This window comes from Ptychodera flava (genome assembly GCF_041260155.1).
Source record: "Ptychodera flava strain L36383 chromosome 23 unlocalized genomic scaffold, AS_Pfla_20210202 Scaffold_24__1_contigs__length_23054250_pilon, whole genome shotgun sequence".
In the NCBI taxonomy this organism is placed as follows: Eukaryota; Metazoa; Hemichordata; class Enteropneusta; family Ptychoderidae; genus Ptychodera; species Ptychodera flava.
In genome coordinates, this window is record NW_027248278.1 from 2,693,009 (window position 1) to 2,714,794 (window position 21,786).

The following is a 21,786-nucleotide window of genomic DNA, read 5'->3' on the forward strand; positions in this document are numbered from 1 at the left end:
GTTTCAACTAACATTCACGTACATGCTTTAATCTTTGTGAGAACAAGGAAAGAGACCGTAAGAAAAAACTTCACATCATTTTCAAATCTGTGACCCAAGTTTATCGATATCGATAGCCCACGACACAGCAAAAGTTTGAAAGCAGAGACGAAACAGTATGGCAAAAGTCACACAAAATGTACATAAAAGTACTGGTCAGAATGCAAAGGTCACGTTGTGAATATGTCAGATCAGTCAATTACTAAATAGTTTAAAAAAAATAGAAACAAGGATGCTGAAATGTCTTGGGTTGCGGTGCCGAAGTGACTTGGGGCCGGAAGTTGCGGTGCCGAAACGACTTGGTGCCAAAATGACCAGTTACCAATAGTTTAGTGATATCCTAGCGGTACTTGTGGCGTGTATCGAACGCGCTCGGGTCATTGGGGTCATCGCCACAGTCCCGCTGTGAGCCAAACTATGGGCTTCGTTGGCAGTTTACTACAACACTGACCGGTGTCGTAGATTTAGCTCGCAAAATTTTAAATAATGAACTATATTAGCCTTTGAATAAATAAACTTGTATCATCTTTATCATTGACTATCTGAGACTCATTCTGTATGCCTGCTAACTTCCTTGACGACAAGAACATGTATTTTCGACCATTTTCCAGTGAGCCGTCGATGGTTTCTGAGATGTTTGCCCGATCGCGTGTACAACGCACTGAATAAGTTGGAGGTCAGAAGTTCAAACTCGAGAGGAACCATCGACGACTCACTGATAAACGGTCGAAAATACATGTTGTCACAGCCGGGTTCGTTAGCAGGAGTAGAGGATGAGTCGTAGATAGTCAGTGATACAGTATGCATAATTTGATTTATTCCAAGCTTTATCTATTTTATTATTTTGCGAGCTAAATCTACAACACCGGTTGGTGTTTTAGTAAACTGCCAAAAAAGCCCATGCGTTGGCTCGCAGCGGGACTGTGGCGATGACCCCGATGACCCGAGCACGTTCTATACATGCCACAAGTACCACTGCAATATCACAGCTAACTCGAAGGATGAGGCTGGTGTATATTTTGGGTAATAAATCTCAATTTTGGTATTAATATAAAAATTAATCGGAGTCAAAAACTTGACACTATTTTCTGAAATGTAATATTTCACTTGAAAAAAGTGTATATGTAGGAAAAAATGACTATTTTATTTTGTGTTATTTATCCTCATTCGAAAATGGCAAGAATTGAAAGACTGACACTCAAAATAGTGATTAAAATCATGAATAGGAAAATTAAAATACCTCTTATTCAAAATGTAAGAACTTTGTTGCCAAACAAAATAGTTGTTTTGTTATATAGCATTTAAAGAACAAATGTGAAAATTTCAGAAAATTTGATCCCACTGGAGTGGAGTTAAATTCTTTGTAAATTTGGCATTGGGAGGAAATGAAGCCTTGAAATCAGGTGATTTGCATACATTTGCATAAATTAACTTCTTTTTCATGCAACTTATATCTCGCTATGATTTATCCTCCAAAATTGGAGATTAAAGAAACTACAGAAACGGCCTCTTCTGCTTCATATCTGGACATTTTACTTGAATTTGACTCTACTGGTCACCTTTGTACAAGGCTATATGACAAGAGAGATGATTTCAACTTTAGTATAATCAATTTTCCACACCTCATCAGTAATATTCCACTGTCACCAGCTTATGGGGTCAGGGAAAGATGCTGAGGGTTGCCCGATTGCCCGGGGCAAGTGAAAGTCGCATTCGGGCAAGTGAAACAGCGATGCCACTTGCCCGAAGGGACAAGTGAAACAATAATTACCGAGAAATCAAATCCATAAGATCGATTTTCTGATGTGGGAACATCGACTTAAATAACAAATAATAATCATTTTACTTCATTGTGAGAACTGGGATAAAGTTTTTCACAATATTGCATGATCATTTTTTATAAACAATACCATCGGTTAATTACCGTACGCTGGTTGAGTGTACGTCCACAAAGTTCCTTGCCCTCACAAGACAAGGTTATGGTGTCATGATGTCTGTACAATCAAAAAGACATACAAAGTTTTTTTTGTTTTGTATGAATGTTTACAACTCTATAAAAATAAAATTAGGTAGCGAAAATTAGCACCAAAAATAGTACTTTTACTAAAACATACTCTACAATGCAATGTTCAGTTCAGTGACTGGCATTCCTGGGGTCATGGTGGAAAGACTTCATGCAAAGATGACAGCATGCATGGTCACAAGCAAGCTTTGGTGTCAACGGGTCCAGTCTTTGAATTTTCAATGAACACTGCCTTATTTCTCAGGTCAATTAGCAAAAAGTTACTTGTCCATGGCAACCAACCTCTCTGTTTGTGAATTTTCCCATTCTAAAATTACTGTCAAGAAGTAATCGGACAGAATTTCACATCGAGAAATTCAGCATTCAGCATGCATCACATCGTGAACTCGCTGACACCCTAAGTTGTTCATTAAAAGTTTACCTACTCTGCACATGAGCATTAAAAAGACCACCTAGGTCATCAGAAAAACATGCATAGTGCAATGTAATGAAAACTTCATGGTGCCATGCTGGTGAGGGATGATATAGGTAGTGTAAAAACATGACAAAGAAGTACATTATTTTTCAGAAGCTTCAAAACAGGCTTCAAGTTATAAACTTCTAAAGATTTTTTCTTTCTGTATAGTTCAGTTAAAACTGAAAAAATACCTTGAAGGTACAGTGGAAGTGGCTGTTTATTATTTGTACATTATTATAGCCCTAAGAAAGTAAACATACATGCTTTTTTGGCAGGTATTGCAAGCTGGTAGATAAATACAATATTCTCTCTTTGACAAATGATCACTGATGGCATCGGTGACATTAGGCCTAGTGACCACTGCCTATCTGACTTATAGATTGATACATGGCGGGTGCCACATGTGGGGCAGGATGTGCTTACTATTTTCGAAACACCTGACATCACTTTTTGGTCTTTTGGCCAGAGGTCCATATATCTTTCTTTCATGAATTTGACTTTGTGTGTGCACAATACCGTCTATTTACTGTCTGTTCTGTGCTGTTTTGTGTCTATGTTTACAACTATACGAATTCTAACCTAGTGTTATTAGATTATGGATTGGTATGATTGTGATTATTTTTAGCTCATATTTTTCTTGACAAGCTACAAGGTAACCCAACAATATTTTAATCTTGGGTTAAATTAATAAACGTTGAATGAATATTTGCAAAAAAGTGATTTTTGAGCGAAATACATTGTGTTGGGTGCAGTGCCCCCTTAAAGGAAATAATTTCAGCCTTCATATTATTACAAGTTGAGTTTTAAATTGTTATTTCAGCCCTTCAAAGTGAAAACCAATTAATTGAGACAATGTCAGTATTGTTATGAATAGCTTAACCCAAAAATTGTGCAAGGCTGTTTAATTTCCTTCACTATGGTTTTAAATTAATATCCCTTTTCCTGCCAGACAGTATCACTTCAAGTCAGTAAAAAGTGGTATTGAGCCAAAACATGACGTATTTTCATCCACTTGGCTTGGTCTATTATAGCATCTGTAGTCCAAAAAATCAAGTTTACAGTATTTATGTTTTCAACAGCTTCTTTGTTGTTTTTGGTAAAAAATCTTTAAAAATCTTCTTCTTCAAAACTACCAGTCAGACAGCTTTGATATTTGGTACATACTGGTAGGTCCCTAGGGATGATCTATTTCAATTTTTCCATTGTTGGTCAAAAAATGTGTTCCTCAAAAAGTACTGGTCTGATAGCTTTGAAATTTGATATACAGGTTCCTATAGATGAACTAAGTAATTGAGTTTCTGATGAAATCTGTAATTCTGTATTATTGGGGCAATTTTTGCCATTTTTGGTCAAAAAATGTGTATTTCCAAAACTACACATCTGATAGCTTTGAAATTCAGTATACAGGTTCCTATAGATGAACTGAATGATATTTATTGAAGTTATGATGAAATCTGCAATTATGAATTTTAGGGGCATTTTTTGCCATTTTCGGTCAAAAAATGTGTATTTCCAAAACTACTCATCTGATAGCTTTGCAATTTGGTATACAGGTTCCTATAGATGAACTGAACATTTATTGAAATTATGATGAAATCTACAATTTTGTATTTTTGGGGCAATTTTTGCCATTTTTGGTCAAAAAATGTATATTTCCAAAACTACTCATCTGATAGCTTTGAAATTTGGTATACAGGTTCCTATAGATGAACTGAATGATATTTATTGAAATTATGATGAAATCTGCAATTTTGAATTTTTGGGGCAATTTTTGCCATTTTTGGTCAAAAAATGTGTTTCTCAAAAAGTACAGGTCTGATAGCTTTGAAATTTGGTATACACTATACAGGTTTCTACAGATGAACTAAGTAATGTATATTGAATATCTAATGAAATCTGCAATTTTGAATTTTTGGGGCAATTTTTGCCACTTTTGGTCAAAAAATGTGTATTTCCAAAACTACTCATCTGATAGCTTTGAAATTTGGTATACAGCTTCCTATAGATGAACTGAATGATATTTATTAAAATTATGATGAAATCTACAATTTTGTATTTTTGGGGCAATTTTTGCCATTTTTGGTCAAAAAATATATTTCTCAAAAAGTACTGGTCTGATAGCTTTGAAATTTGGTATACAGTTTCGTACGGACGATCTTAATGATATTTATTGACATAATGATGAAATGTGCAATTTTGTTTATTTCAGGCAATTTTTCCATTTTTGGATAAAAAATGTATTTCTTAAAATGTATTGGTCTGATAGCTTTGAAATTCGATATGCAGGTTCCTACAGATTAACTAAATGTGATATTTTGAAATTTTGATGAAATCTGTAATTTTGTATTTTTGGGGCAATTTTTGCCATTTTTGGTCAAAAAATTTGTTTCTCAAAAACTGCAAGTCGATAGCTTTGATATTTGGTATACAGGTTCCAAAGGATTATTTTAATATATGATATATTGAAATTATGGTGAAATCTGCAATATTTTTTGGGGGGCAATTTTTGCCATTTTTGGTCAAAATTTCATTCACAAAAAACTACTCGTCAGATAGTTTGGTTGACATGTTCTCATGGATGATCCAATGTGATATATTCAAATTATGATATCGATGAAATCTTCAATTGTGTATTTTTGCTGCTATTTTAGCCACTTTTTTCTGGCCACTGTAGTGAGCTATCAATGATTTCCACCTTCTTCATCAACATTTGTTAAAAAAAGTTGTTCTCTACATAAACACAGCAGAGCTATATCAGCCGTTAGGTCGCTTCTTTAAAACTTCTCCTTAGTTTTTGTCGTTTTCATTATTCTCAATCAGTTGTATTGTATTTTTAACCAATACTATATAAGTTTTTTTGTTTGATTGTTATTTATTTTCTTTCTCGTAAAAGGTATACATGTCTGAAAACTACAACAATGTGACCAAAAAATCACGTGACTTTAAGCAAGGTTTCAATTTTCTGAGCTTGAGCTCTTTGATACAACTCGTTTCTCATAACAATTACAGAAGGAAATGACTCTTCAAGATTACAGACATGGTATTTATGTATAGACCATTTGGCTATGATAATAGTAAGATTTACAATATTTTCCAATTTCTTTGATTTGAAATAATATCCTCTGATCACATCTACAAACTTTAACTTGCATTTGTAACATCTTACTTATTACTTTCTCCGTAAAGCTCCATATATTTTTTGCGACAATACATTCCCAAAATCTATGCTGGTAAGTGTCGTATACATGGCAACGTTTACATAAAGGAGAATCAATTTTCTTCCAGTGAAAAAGCTTAACACAATTTGGTAATCTACGGATAGTAAATTTCCAGTGAAAACTGTGAAGCTTAGTTTCTTGTGTAACCCTTTTGGCTAATAACCACACTTCCTTTTCCTGCAATTGAAATTTACATTCTCTACTCCAACTTTCCATCGCATTTGGCTTTATCACAAAATCTTTAATTAATATTCTGTAAACCATTCTTGATGAAATTTTTGAAATACCGATGGTGTTACTGAAAGAGTCATAAGCAAAAATATTTAAAGCACTCATTTCTACAGACACAAAAATTTTGTACATTGAATTCCACATAAGATGTCTATTACTTGCTTCAGTACTTTTCTGTCTGACAGCAAACCAAACTTTAAGGCAATCTCTATAGAAAGGTGGCAACGCTCTTGAAATCTGAAAAGGTATATAATCTGGATCAACACTTGATCTGAGAATGCTATTTTCCGCATCTGTTTGTAACAAGTAAGAAAAAATTGTTTTCCATTTTGCGCTACTTTGATCAAAATATTTGCAAAACCAGGTAAATTTAGAAGCTAATGACAATTCATAAAAACTGGGTACATTTAAACCTCCCTGTTCTATCTGTGCCAATAGTACTCCTTTCTTGATTTTATACTTCTGACAGTCTAGAAATTCATAAATTAGTTTATCAACAGTTTTTACAATCTCTTCAGGTACACTTAAAATAGACGCTAAGTACAGTAAATTCGACAAACCTAAACTCTTAATAATTAGAACCTTTCCATGCGGGGTGAGATTTCGCATTTTCCATGAATTGAAAGTATTTTCGAGCTTTTTTATTTTTGGCTCCCAATTTAGTTGGTCACACTTTTGTTTGTTGTATTCAATATAAAGACCCAATACTTTAACAGGCTCTGATGTCCACTTTAACCCTTTTCCTGCCAAGTCGGTGAAAATCCGCTTGAAATTCGGTGTAGCTAGAATCTGAGCAGCCACGGCCGTTATCCTGCAAAGGCGGTGGAAATCGGGCTACTTTTTGGTACCCCCTTTCCTGCCTAGTCGACGGAACTACGTGTAGCAAACCCTTGCTCGCGCTAGGGGTCGTTCGAGGACAGGTTTTGGGCGAGGAACGGCGTTCGCTCTCGAAATGGGTTCACAGAGAGTCCACGACAGGGAAAGGTGCGGAAGCTACCCAGCCAGTCCCCCACCCCGGTGGGGGACTGGTTTTTATTGGGGGGACGAGTAGCGTACTTGGCAGGTTAGCACGTTGACGTATTCTAGCGGAGTTTGGGTTAACTTGGCTCTGAGGCACTACATAGATTGCGGCCGAAATTGACCGTCTCGGCAACGCTAATCTGTAAGGCAACCGCCTAAGACCGCCTCAGCTGGCGGTGCAATTTTTTGCCAATGGTGCGAGACGAAAATCACGGACTTGGTCCTGATTGACGGGAAGTGCGGACGGATTTGACGGACTCGGCTTGATTAGTCCCTGACATGGAACTGATCCGAACGGACTTGAGCGACATTTGTGAAGGGTAACCACCGCTTTTAACCGACTTGTTACCTTCTCGAAAAGACTACCCACTCAGATGTCGGACGTTGTCGGCTGCACTTGGCACTAGACGTTCATGCCGTGCAACGAATCACACCGCCTCAGCCCTTGCCATTCACGAACATGGCCTCAAAATTTGATACCATTGTTCACCGACTTGGCGGCTGTGGTTAGGTGCGTGAACCGTTGTTCACCGACTTGTTACGCCTATGTTGTCCCTGTGAAGTTCGGCTAACGGCCGAGTCTAACGGGAGTTGGCAGACCTGTGTTTGGTTTATACCGTAGTATGACCGACTCAGGTAGAGGTACCTGTCGGTATATTCCGAGTTTTACGCACTCGGGCGTCAATGACGGGTCGTCATCACCGCTGATGACGTAGACGTGCTGGCCATGTTATTTGAAGGAGCCATGTTTGCCCAACGGACGAGGCCGAGACAGCTGTTGACAATTTTGGCATCCTTCATCTTTGACCGCCTTAGTTGGGTAAGCCGCTCTGCAGGCGGCGGTTATGACCTAAACAAGCCGCTGAAGCACTGTTCGTTGCCGTACAAGAACGAGACGGCCAGTCCATTACTGCTTAATGGGCGATCTGTCGGGTTGGCTTGTCACCGACTTGGATGACAATACGCCCTGCGCAGGCGTACTTAGAAGGGACATGAGGTTAAAGAGACGGGTTTCCCACCCGAACTAAACATGGGCTTGGGCCAACGTCCTTGGGTGGCAGGTGCGCATGCCACGTACCCAGCTGGACGGAATGTCAAGTTGAGATGCTAATGACATTGACTATGTTATGCTAAGTGCTCGAGGGATTTGCATCGCAAATGAGTATTATTAGCATATCAAATGGTGCGGACAGGCAATTTACATGACGGGTAGGAATGTCAGCGCTGGTTGGTGGACTGATTGCCGTAGGTCCATTATAATAACAGGTGGATGCATATATTAACACCCCTGCGTCCAATCATGTCCAGGGCTTTGTTTCCCTGTGGCTTTAAAAGGGAGGGACCTGCTAGTCTGTCGACACTGTTCCAGACATGAGCTTGACGGACCGCAAAAGTTTTCTGAAGGCGAGCAGACGACTGAAGCTCAAAGATGCAGAGTCTCCGGGCGGTAGTGGTAGCGATCGTTGTGATGTCCCTAGTAAACGTTCTAAGAAGTCGGGCAAGAAACGCTCCCGTAAGGCGAAGCCATCTCCGGCTGAAAAACCCAGTGGTAAGCGTAAATGTAAGACCGATCGTTCTGCCGATGAGGATGATGACGGGTCACCGGTTGCCAGTGGTTCTCACCCGGCTGCTCCGGGAGAGACTACTTCACCTGCAGAGACTACATCTGCTCTTGTGGGAGATACTTCACTGCACAGACTACGTCTGCTGCTGCTAGTGAGACAGTGAGTAACGAGACAGCTGATGCCATTGGTTCTCCCCGGCTGCTCTGGGAGAGACACCACCTGTTGTGCACGAGACACCACCTGTTGCGTGCACCATGAGCCCTCATCCTGCGTCAGGAGAGGTTCCTGTGCCCAGTGCGTAAGAGCTTAAGTCCTCGTCATCAGCAGAGGCTGCCCAGCCCGCTCCTGCCATAGTTTCGTGTGCTGCGATGTCCCCGCCGAAAAAGATAGTGCGGAGGGTTCGTTATCAGGATAGCCCACCTGATTTTGAGCCAGATATGATCCTTGATGCCGCTATGGGCGAGTTCAGGCCCAGACGCCCAGACGACGGTGATATCACCGCTGAGTCCGACTCGGAGGTTGACGAGGATGCGGCAGAGGACGATGACTTTTATGACAGGCAGTATGTAGGTGAGGCAAGCTCTGACGACGATGATGACGTTGCTGCTGTGTTGGCGGAGGACGACACCCCTCCTGTCTGGCGTATGTCGGAGACTACCGATGCTAATATATTTGAGGAGACCGATTTTGACCATGAGAGAGGACCGACTTTCACCTTGCCCAGCCACTCCCGTGAGCTCGATTACTTTTTTAAGTTTATTCCAGCTACACTGATCAGATTGGCCAAGGACGAGACTAATAAATACGCCAAATTCCACCAGCGATATATCGCTAGGAAAATAGATAAATACTGGCGTAACGCTGACTACCGAGAGGTGCAGGCGTTCATTGGCGTCTTAGTCTGTATGGGTATCGACCTTAAATCATCAGGGAGGATTATTGGTCTAGCGATCCCTTTCTGAGAAACCAGGGTATTTCTACTGTGATTACCCGCAGTCGCTTTCAGCAGCTTATGCGATACTTTCATCTGGCAGACCCAGAGAACGATCCACGTCGTGATCCTGATGAGGCACGCCGCCGACGTCAGTGTCAGGAGGATCCCCTGTATAAAATCAATCCATGGATGGAGCCCATAGTTGACCGGTGCGTAAATAATTATAAGATGGGTAGAGAGATCTCCATCGACGAGGGCATGGTGCGATTTAAGGGCCGTTCTAAATTTAAGCAGAGATTACCGCATAAGCCTGATCGAGACGGTTTCAAGATATGGCAGCTGTGCGACTCCACCACTGCATACATCGCTAACTTTGCACCGTACCTAGGTGTGAAATTTCGGGATCGGACTGATGGGAGACGGCAGGAGCGAGGTGTGGTGAAAAGAATTACGATGGAGCTGGTCCAGCTATTCTGTGGATATAATCACAGCCTATTCTGTGATAGCCTGTTTAGCACGGTCGTTACTGCTAGAGAGCTGATGGAGACCGGGATCTACATGGTCGGGAGTTTTAACCGCCGTAATCGTCAATTAATTCCGCCGGGTAAGAGGAAGCGCCTTCCTCTGTCTGTTGGGGATATGAAAGCCACGACCAGAATGGACTCTCGTCTTAACATCACTGCTTATCAGGATAGTAACGCTCAGGTGCTGATCTTGAATACGGTCTATCCACCCTTGGAGTGCGTGCCAGTGGGGGAGGGAGACGAGCGGCGACAAGTGCCTCTGTCGCTGTATAATTATCGCCGGTACATGGGAGGCGTCGACCGAGCCAACCAGAAGCGCAAGTACTTTCACACTGGGCGCAAGAACCACAGATGGTGGACATATCTGGCATGTTACCTGATTGATGTTGCCCTGGTAAATGCATATATATGCTTCAAGCATGTACACCCTGATAGTAAGCTGACCCATAAGATGTTTCATCTGCGTGTCGGGAAACAACTCATTGGCGGTTATTGTGGGCGATCGCAGCCCAGTGTGAGAGAGGTCGAGGCCACCGTTTCTCTTGCCTCGTACATCAATCCACAAAATCAGCCGATGCACGTTGTCAGCCGTTTGGAGGGGCGGCAGAAATGCTGTAAAGTATGCAGCAGAGAGGGTAAGACCACTGCGAGCGGACGACTGTCTGAGACGTCCAAAGGATGTAGTCTGTGCGGGGTTCATCTTCACGAGGGCGAGTGTTTTGCGGCTTTTCATCATCGCATGATGCTACGAGGTAAGAGGAGCATTGGCGTGCAGACCTCTACTCACACAGCCCCGACGACACCCATCAGCAAGAGAACCCGACGTAAATAACGGACAGGGGACAGCTTCGCCTAACAGTGGCTTGACTGTATTCTTAACACGGACCATGATCACATTTTGAGCACGGTTGTGCCGTTTGTTTGTGCTTTACGATCCCGCTGATTGTAAATTGAAACACGGATTATTTTGTACAATCCCCCGATTGTAATCTTTGTAACACGGACCATGCACTCGGACGTCGAGACAGACTCTGAGATTTATTATCAGCATAATGTAAATTATTCCCGAATAAAATACTATCTATGGATCGCATATTTTCGTTTGTTTTGTTTAGACGGATTATTTAGTACAATTCCCCCTATTATAATTTTTGAAACACGGATCTGCCACCCCGATTGTAATTTTTGAAACACGGACCATGCACTCGGACATCGAGACAGACTCCGAGATTTATTGTTCGGCATAATGTAAAAAATACTATTAAAATACTATCTATGATCGCATATTTTCGTTTGTTTTGTTTTTACCCCCACTTTCGTTTTTGGCAGATCCGTAAGGACGCTATAGTAATGGATGAACGTGCGTTGTATCACGTGGGAGGGGCACAGCCCAACGGAGGCTGTGCTCGTGCGACGTAGACGTTGTACCAACCATCTGTCGTTGGGGTTAGTGCATAGAGCAGTTGCATGTCCAGAGCTAAGGTGGTACAAAACTGCACCTTAGTAACAACTGCACAACTAACCTGTTAGGAAACGGTAACACTAACGAGCTAAGTGTTCACTGAACTGGCCAAACTACGTACACGCCTTCCTTCAATGGCGGAACTATGTCGTTGACACTACGTCAAAGCAGACTGCACTGTGCGACTCTTCCAAGTCGTTCAAAGTACGTGGCCAAGTGACACAACCCAGGGGAAACAGGACAGGTTTGAGGGTGCTGCCGCACCCATAGCACTAACCCCTGGGTCTTCTACTAACCCACGAGAGAGGTGACGTTTCCCCGGTGTGGCCGTGCGTGCCGGCGAACGAGCTTTACTTCCGCGAAAGTAAGCTAGAAAAGGGCATAAAAGTGCACGTCCCCGGGGCAAACAACGCCCGTGACCTCGTCATTTTCTGGACACAACCTCATCAGCGGTTGCCCCTCTATACGGGCATGCAAAAATTTTTGAAGTCTAACACGTATATGGTCGGTAATCGTACCCCGAAAATGCGGTATTTTCCCGCCAAATGCCTGGCAGGAAAGCGTGCAGGAGAGCCTATCTTCTGTAGACACGGAAAAGGGGGGCCGGTTTTGACCGACTTGGCAGGATAACGGACAGGGGCGCTCGGCAGGAAAAGGGTTAAATTACCACATCTGGATTGTGAATCTCTTAAGCTGCCGATCCAAACGGCTTCGCTTTTTTCTTTGTTTATTTTCAACCCTGAGACACTCTCAAATTGATCCATTGTATCTAAAACTTTCATTACAGACCTTTCATTTTTAACGAAGATGGTTGTGTCGTCTGCTAGCTGTGCTACTCGTGCCTCTTTTTGTTGATTCAGTGATGGAATGTCGATACCTTCTATTTCAGGGCTTTGTCTGATTTTACACGCTAGTGTTTCTACACAAAGTATGAATAGTTGTGCGCTTAAAGGACATCCTTGTCGAACACCTCTATATAAGTTTACAAAATTTGTCATCCATCCATTATTTTTTACACTACTAGAAATACCATTGTACAGGACATTGAACCATTTTTGAAAATTTTCTCCAAAATAAAAAATTTTCAATACCTCATGTATATAATCCCAGTCAACTGAATCGAAAGCCTTTTCAAAATCAATATATAAAATTGCTCCTGGTGAATTATTTTCAGAGTATAATAATAAAGATCTTGAATCAATCTTAGTACTTCCCCAGCTTGTCTTGCTTTCATATAACCAACTTGGTCACAGTCTATCACAGATGGTAAAACAAATTTTAATCTATTGGCTAAAAGTTGAGTTAATATCTTATAGTCTATATTAAGGAGACTTACAGGACGCCAGTTTTTCAATAATTCTGGTTCACTCTTTTTATGTAGTAAAGTAATTACTCCTCTTTTCTGAGATATTGTGAGTGAACCTTCTTGAAAACATTCAGTGTAGCATTCTACAAGTAGATTGCCAATGATTGGCCAACATTTCGTATAAAATTCCACCGTTAAACCATCATGACCAGGTGACTTACTCGTTTTCATACCCTTCAGGGCATTAACATATTCTGTTTCTGTTACTAATCTATCACATAACTGCTTTTGTTGTTCATTTAAAGTCGGTATATTAACATCATGTAAAAACATTTCTAACGAAATTGTTCTTCTTGTTTTGGAATATAAACTTTTGTTAGAACTTGTTATCTCACTTAAAATTCCCTTTTGACTTGTTGTATATTTACCATTTTGCATTTTTAGCCTTTTGATAGTGTTATTTTTCCATTTCGTTTTTCTAAACCGAGAAAGTATTTTGTAGTTTTTCACCCTGTTCTATCCATCTGGCTCTAGAACGTACCTGTGAACCTTTAGCATTGTACATATGTTTCTCATCCAGATCGTGTCTTAACTTATCATATTCTTCACACAATTGATTACTCGGTGAAATACATAAAAGTTTGTCAATTTCAACAAGTCTATCACTTATCTTTTTGAAAGAGCACTTATTTTGGAAAGCTTTTTTTGTACTGTACTCAATAGTAAATTTCTTAATTTCTAACTTACACATTTCCCATTTCATCTGTTTGGACTCAAGCGAGCTGTGTTTCTCTTTAAAGTTTTCTAAAACAATTGCAAGTTTGTTTAAGTAAGTACAATCTTCAAGAAGGCTGTTATTAAATTTCCAATAACCTTTTCCCCTTTCAGAAGTGGTGATACTCAAGTTTAAGACTACGGCATGATGATCTGATTTTACAGACGGCACAATTTGTACGTCAATAATACTTGAGAGAAGTGTATTGCTGAAAAGTTGATGATCTAGTCGACAATGAACAAACGGTTTTGTCCTTCGCCATGTGAAACCTTTCTCTTTTGTTAAAATACCTCCATGCATCTATAAAATTATTCCTCCACATCAACTTTTGAATGAAATTTCTCACGATCTGGTTTTCATCAATGATCAGTGGTATACCTCCTTTGTCTTTATCAATACTGAGGTCAAAAGGCACATTGAAATCCCCTGATAAAATCACATCTTCTCCAAAGATTTCAAAATCAGTACAGATATCATTAACATACTTAAAAAATGCACACTTTGCGGTTGGCAAATTTGGAGCGTAAATATTGATAAACCAACACACTTGTTCCTCTATGCTCAGTTGTACAGCAGCTAAACGACCATTCTCGTCTCTGTACTTTTTGTTTATACCAACATTTAAATTTTTTTCCGAGTAGAATTGCAACTCCTCTGCTGTGTCTGGAGCCATGGCTCCAAATGATAGAATTTCCCCATTCTTTTTCCCAAATTCTTTCATCCGAGTGAGAACTATATGTCTCCTGTAAAAATACTATATCAAATCTGTTTTTCTTAGACCAATTGAAAATAGCTTTGCGCTTGGTGGGATCACGTAGTCCCCTCACATTCAAAGTGACGATCTTAACAGAATTCATGAGAGCACAAAGACAAAGCAAAAAACCTTACACTTTCTTTTAGAAAATCAAGTTCCTCTAGGTAGTATTAGTGTCACTCAGTCGGAACTGGCATATGAATTAGCTGAGTCTGGAGACCAGGCTTCGCATCTTCTCTTTTCACGTCCTCGCTCGACCGGAGACGGTGGCGATCTAATATTGCTAGTTTTTGATTTTTTCCGTATAATGTTACTTACACTGAAATACTTTCGAAGCCCCTTTCTTTGGTTCTTTGCTTCTGGCTGATTTGCATCTCCTTCTTGATCTGCTTTTCCATCTGACTCTTCCAAACTCTGTCTTTGTTCCTCTTTCGACCGTGACCGCGTTAACGACTTAGTCTCTGCATCTTGGGCAGCAGTCTTGTAGGACGGAGTCGAGTTTCGTTGGTCTTTGGGCGTTTCCGACATGGTTGCGCCTAAAGAATGATGTACATCAGCTTGCACTGTCATTTGTCGTGGTTGCTGAGGTGACATACTCTTGTTTAGTGCTTTTTCAATCAAATCTTCTGCTTCCTTAGCTTTCATGGAAATATATTCCATGAACTGATCTACCAGCTCTGTACCAATTTTCGGACACATCCTTGCAATATGACCGTACTGGTTACAGTTGAAACATTGTTTTTGCTTTTGCTTTTCACAGTCTCTACCAAGATGACCACTTTCTTTACATTTATAGCAAACTGGCGGAGATTTTTTCGGGCATTCTGGGGGTTTATGCCCATGTTCTCTACAAATAGAGCATTCTCGTTCTTGTCCCGTGTAGAAAATTCGTATGTTGTACCTTTTTTCTATACCACTGGAGTCGACACACTTCATCTCAACGAAGTTTGGAATTGGTCTTTTCAGACGTTGCACGTAACAGTATCTGTTGCCGTTGAAGTACTTGGTGCCATCGTCTGGATCAGTGACAGTGCATTTGATTACTGGCAACTCTCTGTCGCAGAAAGAGTCTAAAAAGCTACCAACAGCAGTGTCTGGAACGTGGAGTGGGATGTCATGAATTGGTATTCTAATTCTATTGTCCGTTTCAAGCTCAGCTGAATTCAAAATGACGTGAATACCAGCAATGTCAAGTCCAGAAACCAAGAGTTTCCTTTTCGAGTTCACGTTCTTTGCATATATTATCCATTGTTTTCCCTTCGGTAAAAATTGGACGCCAAGAATTCCATCCTTACCAACCACCTGTTTACAACTTCGTATCACTTCTAAATCCGTCAGATTTTGTAGTCCTCATTTCCGTGTTTTGTGTGTTCAAATCTGGCGCTGACACGACTTCAGGTGGTGATCTTGAAGATCTCTGTTTTTTCGTCTTCCTCATGCACCAGGCATTTCCCTTGCCACTGCAGTAGTAGGTAAATGATCTTCAAAACCTTGCAGAGGGAGGAAAGTTGGTCCTCGAAAATAGATCATGTTGGTTCTAGCCAAAGAATGCACAGGTCTTGCAGTGCCAGCAAAGCAGAAAAACTCTGACGCTACGAAAAATTTGGTGAAAATTGAGAGCGCGGCTTTAGCAGTGTGTTGCTTCGAGTGCTGGCATCACGTGACTCATCAATACTATATAGATATCAGTTTTTTAATTGCAAAATATTAGCTGCCTCTGATGACTATATTTTGTCATCTGCCAGTGGTGAGACAGGCTGTCGGGCAAAACTTTGTTCCGTTTCGTAATATGCAAAACAATGTACAGTTCAGATTTATATCACTGATATCTCCTACCGCGTCAAGGTAGTTTTTGCCATGTTCAGTTTCGAAATGTTGAAATCCTGTCAATGTCCATTGCCACTGTATAGTATTGCATTGTCGACTCGAGTCGGCTATCTGTGCAGTACAGTCTTAGCGCTACAAGGCAAAGATGTGTAATACTTAGGTGTGCCGACCACGATTATCCAGGGTGTTTCTGTGATGAAATTTTTTTTTCAAGTCAAATGTAGTTTAAATATTTAGACAGTTTTCCTGTAGAAAGGGTTTTCTGTGTGCAACCAGAATTGAGTCACAGACCATCAATGCATCAATTATCAAGAGATAAGAATGCTGAGGCGCTCCCGATAGTTTTCCAGTGGCTATACTAGTCAACTATGCAAATTCTGGTGGATTCAGCAAACTTTACTTTTCTATTTTTTTGCTGAGTCAATAAGACTCGGCTTTCTCCCATGGGGCATGACCGATCACAGATGCCAGTGGTACGATGGTGCACAGCAGCATCAGCGTAGGCTCATACTCCCTAGCTTAGTTGACTATGGCCCCAGTGCCAAACGTTTTGGAGCTAAATTTAGGTGGGCCACTGGAATTCAAAGTTTTACTTATTTAAGGATATGTTTTTAGCTCTCCTTTGGTATACCAAAGAGAGCTTATCGTATAAGCAGTGAATCAGTTCATTTGCATCTCATTTACATGTCGTCTGTGTGTACGTATGTATGTATGTAAAATAATGTATGTACAGTATGTCTGTTAGTACCGCCAGAATATCAAATGGTCCACCTCCATGTCTTTGTGCACACATTTCACAATGCACTGTATCTCAGTTTAAGATTGAAAGGAATAGTCAAGTTCACCACAATTAAAATTCTTAAGTTGATTTAAGTGCCATTGTTACATACTGGTTTTACAAGTTATTCCAAAAGTGGATGCACCAGTTGCACTGGAAGAAAACAATGTTCACTTTCCCCTGTTGAAATCTCTCCATGCATCTGGTTTATGAGCAAAATATAACATTGATTGCATGTTAAGCATTTCAGTCAAGGTTATCTGTTGTTCATGAAAATCAAGAAAAGGTAGCTGTTTGCCTGTATTTGTTACACATAACTGCCTTGCGTGTTGATTGTCTTAAACATTATCACATAAGTAGAAAGAGGACAAGAAACTAACCAAATTGATGTATAATATTCACCCTGACTGCCTGTATATATATTTATTATTAAATCCAGCTGTTTGTTATATCTTTATCACAGTCCATGGGCCAAAGCACACTAGTGTGAGAAAAAAAAACCTTTCATGCCCTATACTTACCTCTTGAGGGCGCTCTTTTGATGAAAAGTATTGTGATTGCAAAATGCTATTATAATTCTAGAAAAAATACCTTAGATAACTATTAGTTGTAACTTTCTGATAATGTTATTATTTTTGATATCATCACGTCTTTTCACGTGTTATGTCTCGTTTAATGCTTCGCCCACAATGCAACAGCTTTCACTATAAATACCTTGCCACGTCAGCGTTACGGCAGTACACCTTTGCTGCCGTCGTGGAGTAGCATCACCTATCCCTGGTCTTTGCGGGCCTGGATTTGTTGAGCTGGTATGACAGACTGCAATACGTCTATTACTCTACTGTTGTCGACACCGTCATGGTGTACAGCATGAATTATTCGTTGGTTTTTTTTTGTTACGTCATGTTCACTGAATAAAGGTTGGTGTTCACCTTTAGTGATGTCTGCTGCACTATTATTTACCCGGTCACACTAAGAAGCCAATGTTATCACAGCCAGTCTGTGTATGTCAGTCTGTCTGTATGTCCATCCATTTGCAAGTCTTTCTGTAGACCAAGTTTGTGGAACTCATAACTGAATAATTTCCACATTGAATGTGGTCAGCTTTGGAATGCTTAGATGGTTATCTATTATCCAATGGAATCTTGTAGGTGTTGATAAAAGAATAAGAAAAAAATGTTTCTTAATCTGCAACTTATATTGATAAGAGAGTGATTACTTTACTAATTTTTCACTACTCTGTTTCAATGTATCAATTACAGAATTTTACTATAATCCGATCATCATGACCAATGCCCGGTGTCCTGCTTGCCAACACAGCCTACATATGTGAAATGACCATTGTTATTGTTGATAAATGTATTCTAGTCCGGACCTGAATACAAAATTTAAACAATAACAATGCAGATTATACGCATATAAGGTATATTTATAAGCTAAATATTAGGAATTTCTCCATGGTTCAGGGATTCACACCAGAAACTGCATGTGATATACAGAAACAAACAAAATAAAACAATGGCCAAAGTTACAGCAAATGGATCTTTAAAATGCTAATGAGCAACAAAAGTGAAAACTTATTGAAAATCTCAATAAACATTGGTCAGATTGTCTCTAATAGCAAGGCAGTCAACATACCATATTATACAAAAAGTGTTGCATGGAAGTTGCTATGAGTGAATCTAAAAGGATTTCTGGTATACAGATCTTGTAAACAGCCAGTCTTTCATTTTCAAGATGCAGGACAATACAAGTGTCATCTGTATAGTCAGTAAACTTTGCTGCTTAATCCAACAAGGTCAGGTTATTAGTCACCAACTCTTACAACTGGATGAAAATATGACAATTTTGTGTGAAAAAAGTTCCAACTTTGGTTTGAAAGGATTTTTTTTTTCTTTTCATATTGTATATTTATGGAATTGTTTGTCTGTGTAAGTAAAGTAATAGCTTCTATACAAATCCCTGGTTTGATGCTTTGCAATGTGGTTAGAATAGCTTTAAAACAGATGTACATATCTGATGCTTCAGGCTTCTTGCTATATGTTTGTGTTTGGAAATTTCCTCATTTGTCTGTGTCACTGCAGTGCTTGTTTAACTTGGTGGCAGTTTGGGACATACTATTATCATGTACGTTTGGCAGCTGCCCATTATTACATCTTACCTTAGTCTTCGATTGTGCAACCATAGACCGTAAAGAGATCAAATATTGTCTACTTTAATTTTATGTGTTATAGTATTATAAGGGACACGTTCAGTTTGGTATGGCTGATTTTATCACTAGTTATGATGTACTAGGTTGCATGGTATTGTGTAAGTGTATGTGATCAACAGTTGCAAGTTGCCAACCATTCCATACTTCAATGGATGGTGTATCAAAATTTGTTCAAATGCACTTGACTATGAATATCACAAGCTAAGGTACATAGAAGCATGTTAAATATCGTGTATACACTCATTCTTGCTTGCCACTTGTAAGCAAATGTGAGCAAAGTGTCATTGACACTATTTTTATTGATATCTTGTGATCCGCGCAAACTTGCCACGTCAAATATCAACCATTGGCATTAAAGCAATGTGTTTTAAAAATGTTACCAAGTGGGAGTGCCACTTTAATGTAGAACTAAAAATATGAAATATTGTATTGAAGAAAACCCAGAGGTTGGACAGGCACATCAGAGTAGCTGTTTGCTGGGTAGCAGGCAATTTCACAAAAATATGCAATGTAGAAATTAAATACAATCACAAACACGATACCTAAAAACAGAACATAAAATGTAGGCTGTAGCTGATACTCTGTAATGTGTGGCATGCTGATCTGTAGACTTCTTCAATAGAAAAATATTGGTAGCAGATTATTACATGCCTCGATGTGAGTGAAAATCAGTGCATTGATTTGAATAGGAAACAACCGGGGAGGTAGCGGGCTGGTGAATGGTGTACTGACCGGTTCCCATGGTTACCCAGTCCAGTGAAGCTCTTCGACGTTTTCGATGTCATGTAGACACTTAATGATAACTCTCAGGGTGACACTCAATTGCCAAGCCGGCGGGACTAGGATCTGGACAATGTTACGTCAAATAGAATAATTTCAATTGCCCATCTGAATGTATCTGGTTGGACAAAGTCTAATCGAGTGTTAAGAAATGAACTTATTTTGAGCACAAATGCCGATATCATTTCTGTAAATGAAACCCACCTTCACATTGATGATACAATAGCTGTAAATGGGTACGAGTGGTATGGTTTTAATAGACCTAGTACTCATATTTTTGCGCCTAGAAATTTTGGAGGCGTTGGGTTCTTTGTGAGAAAAAACGTTGTAAATGAATATATGATTTCTGGTTATGATAAAGAGTACGATGGGATTATAGCACTTAAATTTAAGCATAAGTTCTCGGATTATACTTTCCTTGTCTTCTCATGTTATCTACCCCCGGAGAATTCCCCGTGGGGTAGAGATGCGTCTAGTTTTTTTGCTCATATTTTAAGTAAATTATATTCAGTCGATGACATAGATTCGATAATCATATGCGGGGACTTCAATGCTCGTATTGGTAATTTGCATGACAGTATTGTGAATGTGGATAGTATTCCAATGAGACAGGTGTTGGATAAGACAATTAACCAACACGGTCGATCTTTTGTTGAATTTCTCATTGATGCTAAAATGTGTGTTTTGAATGGGAGGTCAAATGTGAGTAATGATAATTACACGTCAATATCCTCAAAGGGCAAGGCTGTGGTGGATTATATTGCAGTTTCACATGATTGTCTCAATCAATGTGTAAATTTTACAGTAAAACCCATGTCTGAAATTATGCATGAAAGGAATCTTGTAACTTTACTGAATAGTCGTTGTAAAATGCCAGACCACTCTCTCATTGCTTTTGATTTTATCCCCAGATTGAATTATATCTGCGATTTTCCAAACTCTCATGATTGTGATGGGGTGGTGATAAATTTAACCCAAAAAAGTACAAACTGGGAAACATTCCGTCTACTTTCATGGATTCCGAGTTGACCAGATCTACTTTAACGTCTATCATTCAAGAAATTCTTACTTGTCGAGAAAATCAGCAATGTATTGATGGAATTTATTCACAGCTTTGTAATTGTATTGTCAAAGAGATGGACTCTTCTTTACCTCACGGTAAATCTGCGGGTCGTAGTAAAAAGAGACGTCGTCATACTAAACCTTACTGGAACGATGAACTAAATAGACTGTGGAATGACATGCACGACAAAGAATGAAAATTCCTGTCTGATCGTTCAGATAATCGAGCCACAAGTCCTAAACTACGCGATGATTTCAAGACTGCTCAAAAACTGAGGTTTTTGAACGTCGATACAGAAATGGAACAATTGTTGAAATTGAGAATGTATCTGCCAAGGATCCTCAGCTGTTTTGGAGCTATATTCAAAAGTTGGGACCTTCTAAACGGAATAGTATAATTATGGAGGTCTATGATGAAAATGGTGACACTGTACAAGACTCTAGCAAAGTGTTTAATACCTGGCGGAGCCAGTTTTCATCGTTGTATAATAGTAACGAAACCAATTTAAATGTCAACTTCCACAATCGAATTGCAATGCATAAGATCCTATTAGAACAGAATATGGCCGATCCAAATTATTCATTAAATAGAGATTTAAATAGAAACATAAATTTCGATGAAGTAGAAAATATTGTCAAAAGGGCTAAAAATGGTAAAAGCCCTGGGATAGATGGTATTCCCTATGAAGTGTTGAAAAACAGGCCGACAATACAAATATTGGTGCACCTCTTTCAGTTGTGTTTTGACACGGGTATTATACCAACACCTTGGAAAACCGCAATTGTTATCCCCATTCCAAGGATAGATCTTCTGATCCA

General features: G+C 39.6%; 1 protein-coding gene across 2 annotated transcripts in view; it reads left to right on the forward strand.

Annotated features, from left to right (window-relative positions):
* LOC139124777 (putative hydroxypyruvate isomerase) overlaps positions 1-21,786 on the forward strand; it is a 315,395-nt gene that overhangs the window by 199,632 nt on the left and 93,977 nt on the right. The window lies entirely within an intron of this gene.